This window comes from Chrysochloris asiatica, unplaced genomic scaffold (genome assembly GCF_000296735.1).
Source record: "Chrysochloris asiatica unplaced genomic scaffold, ChrAsi1.0 scaffold00033, whole genome shotgun sequence".
NCBI classification, from domain to species: Eukaryota; Metazoa; Chordata; class Mammalia; order Afrosoricida; family Chrysochloridae; genus Chrysochloris; species Chrysochloris asiatica.
The window spans coordinates 19809797-19816845 of record NW_006408551.1 but is presented as its reverse complement, the minus strand read 5'-3'; positions in this window follow the sequence as shown (position 1 = coordinate 19816845).

The window sequence follows — 7049 nt, the reverse complement described above, 5'->3', positions numbered from 1 at the left end:
CTGTACAGGGTTTCCGAGGTTGTAAATCTTTACGGGAGCAGAAAGCCTCATCTTTCTCCTGCATAACAGCTGGTAGTTTCGAACTGCTGACCCTGAGGTTCGCAGCCCGATTCATAAACACTACACTACCAGAGCTCCTTATGGATGACCCAGCATTCAAAATATCAGTGGCATAGCTTCCAGCATCACAGCAACACAGAAGCTACCAAATTGACAGTTGAATGGTGGCGTTGCTCAATAGTATTAACTACTGTGTGATAGCTGCTGCTGTTGTCGGTATAGGGGCCACTTATATTCCTCGGTTTCAAGGTATAATGATTGTCAAATATATGTTAATGATTTTTAGGAAATTAAATGTATATTCTATCAAATATTAAAAAAAAATGTTTTTTGGAAGCCTGGTTAGTAACTTCTTGACTAGGGTAAATAGATTTATCTTATAGCAGATGTTATATATGGGACAGAGTAAAAGGAGCTACAAAACTAGAATATATGACTGCTATCTATTGAATTGTGTACCCCCAAAATATGTGCTGGAATTCTAACCCCTATACTTGTGAATGTAACCACTGTGAGAAACGGGGTTTTCTTTGTCATATCAATGCTGTTGTTGAGTTAATATCAATGCTGTTGTCATTGTTGCTGTCCAGTCAGTTTCTACTCACAGTGGCCCTGTATAGGGTTTCCAAGTAGTGGCTGGTGAATTTAAACCACATATCTCGTGGTTCAAACCAACCTTTTGGTCCAGTGCATTAGCCCACAGCATTACACCAGGACTCCAACTATCAGTGTAGGATGTGTTTTAATTCAATCACTTTTGAGATACAAAAGAAGCAGATTAGATATAGAGACCAGCAAGCACAAATGGAGGGGGAAAGATGTACCACATGAAGATTACCATAGAACCTAAAAAAGAGACAAGAACCTTTCTTTTCTCCAGAGGGGACTGAAAAAAAAAGCCTTCTTCTAAACCTGGTGACCGAAATTCAGACTTTTAGTCTCCTAAACTTCAAGAAAATAAGTTTTTGTTTATTATAGTCAAATAAAGTTTGAACCACAAGATACGTGGCTCAAACTCACCAGCTATTCTTTGGAAACCCCATACAGGGTTGCTATGAGTCAGAACCAACTCAATAACACTTACTAATATCAAAGTCAAACCAGATTGCATCTATCTTTCTAGTTTTCTGTTAAACTATAATGACTAAAACTGATTTCTTCCTAAGGAAATATCTAAGTCTTTTCTGTTTGTATGTTTCTCTATTAAAGCTACCGTAAGTTCCTGGATTGTGAACGAGATCCATTCCTACTTGTGGTTTAAAATCACATTTGCAGCTATGTCGAAACAGCTACATAGGATTTTATTTAGCTTTACTTACATTAATGAAGTGCAAGAGAAATTTATATCAAGGAAATGGCTCCCACAGTTCTGCTGGACAAAACCCAAGTCTATCAGTCAGATGAACCAAGGTTGGAAGGTCAGGTGGCAGGTAGACAGATCACTGGTTTAGAGCACACAAAGCCTCTTGGGGAACATTGCCTCAACCCTGCAAGGTGTTACCATCTAGATGGCCCTAAAATAATGTCCTTAGAAGGTCATTCTATTGTTCAATCGGGCAAGCTGCTTCAGGATGATGAGAAACATGGTTGGTATTGTTGTTAAGTGCCATCAAGTCAGTTCCAACTCATAGCGACTCTGTGTAGGGTTACTAAGGAGCAGCTGATGGGTTTGAACTGTCAATCTGTTCACAGTCCAGTGCTGATTCTACAGCACCACACCAGGAGGAACATGGTAAGACCAGTGAATTCCATGAGCAAGGATCCATTGCTGCACTTCATTTTCTGTGAAGCAAGTCCTTTGATCTGAGGAAATGCTGTGTGGGATGCTATGATGGTGGATAAGGTATTCTGTAAATCTGTGGATAGTAGTAGTTTTGGCAGAAGTCTTGTGTCCAGGGAAGGCAAATTAATATCCAGAATAAGTGTCTATTTCAATAAGAACAAAATGCTGCCCTTTCAATGATGGAAGTGGTCTGATGTAATCACTTGATCTAGAACTTTTCCACTTATACAGATTAAGTGAATATTTAGTAGGTTTCCCATCTGTTTTAATCCCAGGGACACTCTGCCTAAATAGACAGCCCCATAATTCCATACAAGTCAGACAATTCTGACTACTATTGTGACCCTGATGTCCCTTTTGGTAACCAGGCCCACTTTGTCTTTATCAATTAAGTGCTGCCTCTTGATCTCTACCAATCAACCCCTTTGTAGTTGTTGTTAAATGTCATCGAATCGGTTCCAACTCATAGTGACCCTACATAGGATTTCCAAGGAGCAGCTGGTGGCTTTAAACTGCTAATCTTGTGGTTTGAAGTCTAGTGCCGATCCTAGGTGTCTTAATTAAATTTGGGTAGTTTCCACTGTCAGATATGATTTATACAAAATAACAATCACAGCACTCTTCAAGAAGCTTGGGTCTCCCTTCACAAATTTATTCCTCAGTGTTATGGTATATGGTATAAGGTGTGTCCTCTAAGCACTCCATGTGTAGGTCTGTGTGTCTGTTCTGGTAAATCAACTCTAATATGTTAATTTTTCTAAGTCTTTGGATGTCTTTTTCTACTGTATACCAAGGCAGGTCTGGTGTTTCAACTTGATTTATTGTAGGCCATTGTACAATGCATGCTTCAGTGAACAAATCAAATAAATTATTAAATCCTCTCCTAACCTGTCCAGCTGCAACACTGAATGAAGAATCTGTGCTTAGTGGGCCCACATCAATAAACTCAGACTAACCCAATTGTATGTTCCTTACACCATTATCCCACACCCTTTATTGTCTTTCCTACACATATTCCGCAGGCTTGTGTTTTATATATTAGAAATATCAAGCAGTTATTTCTGAGTGTAGCATACCTCTTCTTTTGTCAAACTTTATGCTTCACCTTTTGGGGCTCACTGGAACTTAAGTCTAGTTATAGGTCTAGACTCCTGGTATGGCACTGTAGGATCAACACTGGGCTTCAAACCACAAGCCCAGCAGTTTAAGCCTACCAGTTGCTTCTAGGAAACCCTATACAGGGTCACTATGAGTCAGAATGGACTCAATGGTACTTAAAAACAACAACAACTTAGGTCTAGAAGCAATAGTGGGTGGTGATTGTGCTTCCTGAGAATATTCAGGGATGTCTTTTAAGGCATCTGCCTCAGGTAATGCCCCAGATAACTCCCTAGGTGCTGCCCTAGGCAATATCTTAGACAATGATTCATTAGGCACGCCTTGGTTAATAATCTCATTACCAGAGGCTAAGAGGGCTGGTTCTGTTGGCAGAAGCTATTAAATGGAATTTAGGTCTTATGTGTCCCTAGCTTCCTGATTATCTACTCATATGTTCCCACCCTATTCTTCAGAGCTCTATTTCTTCCCAGTTAATGCCCTCACTTCAACATAAGAACCAATTTGAGGCTGGAAATTCAGCTGACATTGTAATTCAGCCACTCTTACAATAAGACTCTGAGTTTGGTAGTAGCTCTGCTACTACAAGAATTAAAGAGCTCTGGGAGTGTAGTGGTTACAAGTTGGGTTACTAATCTCAAAGTCAGTAGTTCGAAACTACCAGCAGTTCCACAGGAGGTAGATGAGGCTTTCTGTTCTTGTAAAGATTTATAGCCTCAGAAACCCTGTGCAGGGTCGTTATGAGTCAGAACTGACTGTATGGCACATAAACACCACCACCACTATAAGAAATAGGGCTTTCTTCCAGGGCACAAGTGGAAACTTTGAGGTCTTTTATGTGGCACTTGAGCCCTGAGATGACCTCTTTCCTCTATCTCTTGGTTTATTATATGTAGGACCAACCAAGCAGCTTCTCTATTCTTCTCTATATGCATTAATATTACCACATGCCATGGATTAGTAGCATTCTCAATGTTGAAAGCCCTATACACTATGAGTCAAAACTGACTCAACGACATTTAACAAAACAACATTGTCCTCTTTACTAGTGGATAAAGAGTTATCAGTGCCTTTAAAATTAGTGAGATTTAAGAACCTATTCAGAAAGTTCATCCTTGTGATTTTGTTTGTCTAGAATCTTGGTACCAAAAGTCTTAGGTTGAGTACTAGAGAGAAGTAAAATTAGTGAAGCTTTTATTTGTATGCATAAAGAGAAATTTATATCAAGGAAATGGCTCCCATGGTTGTAGAGATGGACAAGTCCCTAGTGCATGGGACAGATGAACTAAATTCAGCAGGTTGGGCAGGTAAGATGACAGACTACCCAGATGGACAGGCAATAGAGCAGGCCACTTGTTCAATTCCAAGAAGCAGAAGTTAAATAACAAACCAGATACAGCATCCAGACCCAGCAGAAAGCAAGCAAACTTTGCCCAAGTGTCCAATATATTGTAAGTAGGCCACATGTTCTAAAGAAATTTCCTTTCAAATGATTGGCTGCTCACAGCAGTTCTCATCATGGAATTAATTACATTATATTAGATCTCATCATGAAGGATTATTATGTCTTAACTGAGAAACCTGGTCTTATTAAGCACAGTCTTTAACTATAATATTATCCAAACAATGGGTCTACCCCAGGCAGACGTCTTACATAATTTTTGGCCAGAAATGGCTTATGTGCTCATGGCAATCCTTGGCTCAAATCAGTTGTTGGCAAACTTTTTCTGTAAAAGGTGAAATAGCAAAGATTTTATGCTTTTGAGCCACATACAGTCTCAGTTGCATGTTCTCTTTCTTTTTTCACAGCCCCATGAGAGTATAACTATGATCCGTAACTCATGGAGCATAACTCATATGAGCAAGATTTGGAATACAGTTTTCTGACCCCCGAGTTCGATCATTCACAGTTCATTTTCTGCCACTAGGTACACCACCATTCAAACAAATTCAGCGTTCTGTGAACAAGGGTGAAAAGAGAATGGCTTTGTGATCAACTAATAAAATATTTCAGTGTTGGAATAGCAAATGTATTTAGCACTGCGCCTGATCCAAAGTTAATAAAATTATATTAAACTTCCCAAGTAACCACAAGTTGTTTTTACAAAACAGTGAACTACAACCATGACTATAGTACTGTTTCATATTCTCAGTCATTTTCTTACAATAATGAATTTTTTCAGTTACAAGAAAAGTAAATCTCTATATCAAATCTTACGTACCATGTCAGATGTTCTCAGCGTTCTTATTTCCACTGCCACTGCTGTGATTGAATTTGGCTCCTTCTACCAGTCTACACTCAGATAAAGTGTAATGGGCAGGTTGTGGAATCTGTCTTTCCTTGGCTACTGCTGTTGTTGTTGTTAGGTGCTGTCGAATTGGCTCCAACTCATAGGGACCTTATGTACAACAGAACAAAACACTGCCCAGTTCTATGCCATCCTCACAATTGTTATGCTTGAGTCCATTGCTGCTGCTACTAGAACAATCCAACTCATTGCAGGTTTCATCATCCTGGTTTCTAAGAACCATTTTGGCTGTGCTTCTTTCAACACAGATTTGTTGACTGTTGTAGGGGACCGTTAATACCCAGAAGTGTGGGGAGTTAATTCATGGTGGGGCAAACTTTCATGCAAGAAATCTGGCATATATTCTTCATCTCCTTTCCTCTTTCCCTTGTTTGATCTCAAACATAGTTCTGTGCAGCCTATCTGCAGATGCTCTACATTGTCAAGAGTCAGGCTCTTGTCATTAAGTACTGCTTGTCTTGTCATGAACTGCAATGAATTTGCTTTCTATCTTTCTTGCCCTGAGATTATATTCCATAACAAAATGTCATCATTCAAGTTTTGTTTTAAGCTCTGTTTTCTTTGAAATCTGAATTAAGCCAATTCTCTATTATGATCTAAGTTCCAAGAAGGCAAGGATTCTAGTCTGTTTTTCTCACTGACTAGAATACTGTTGGGCACTTCATACTGTTCAGTTATATCTTAGACATGTTGAAAGAATTAATGAATGCATCATTTCAGGGCAGAACACTTGGAAGGCATGAGCACTAAGGACAAATTTTCTTGGAGGATAGAAGATCTGTTACTAGCAGATTCCTGCCACCAGAGAGCAGTCAGTCCTGCAATATAAGGAAGCATAAATAATTTAACTGCAGCTAAGTGTGGCGCTGTGAGTTAATGTGCCAGTCTGCAAAGCCATTTGAATTGTAAGTTTGGCAGTTCAAGCTCACCAGCTGCTCCTCAGATACCCTATACAGGGTTGCTATGGGTCGGAACTGATTCAACGGCACTCAACAACAACAAATGAACAGTTTATGAGTTGGTGTATAGGAAGTTATGAGAAAGAGATACAGAACAAAAATTAGTAGACAGTATCAGGAGTCCTGGTGTGGCGCTATGGGTTAATGTGCCAGACTGCAAAGCCGTTTGAACTGCAAGGTTGGTTGTTCAAGCTCACCAGCTGCTCCTCAGAAACTGTATACAGGGTCACTATGGGTCAGAACTGACTCAATGGCATTTCACAACAACAACAACATTATCCAACCCAGAGTGCACTAGACAATCTCATCTAGCCCAGATGCTCAGCTGGTCTGACCCTCCTACGGTTTGGTTTGAAGTACAGAGGAGAGATAGGAAACAATGATGAAGATAAGCAGGCGATACTCACTATGGCCTCGATAGATCTCATAGACAAAAATTAGGTGATAAAAGTTCCTGTGGTTGCCCAACATGGCTCAGAAGTGGGTCAAGGAGATTTATCCAGAGTTTATGATCCTCATGTCAGCATCAACTTTTCTTCTTCTCTCATCCTTAAAGCTCTGAGTGCCCCTTGGTCTTCTCACACCTCAAAGGGTATTTCGTGGTGAACCTACGATGATATGTTCAATAAGTCAACAGATATTCATTGAGTACATATTATGTGTCACTCACTGTTTATAACTGGGGAAATGGAAATGAGCAAGCAAGGGGGTAAAAAAAGTCCCTGCCCTGATAGATTTTAGTGATGGAAGACAGATTATAAACAAAATGCATAGATCAAATATATGATATGTTGTTGTTGTTGTTGTTGTCAGGTGCCATCG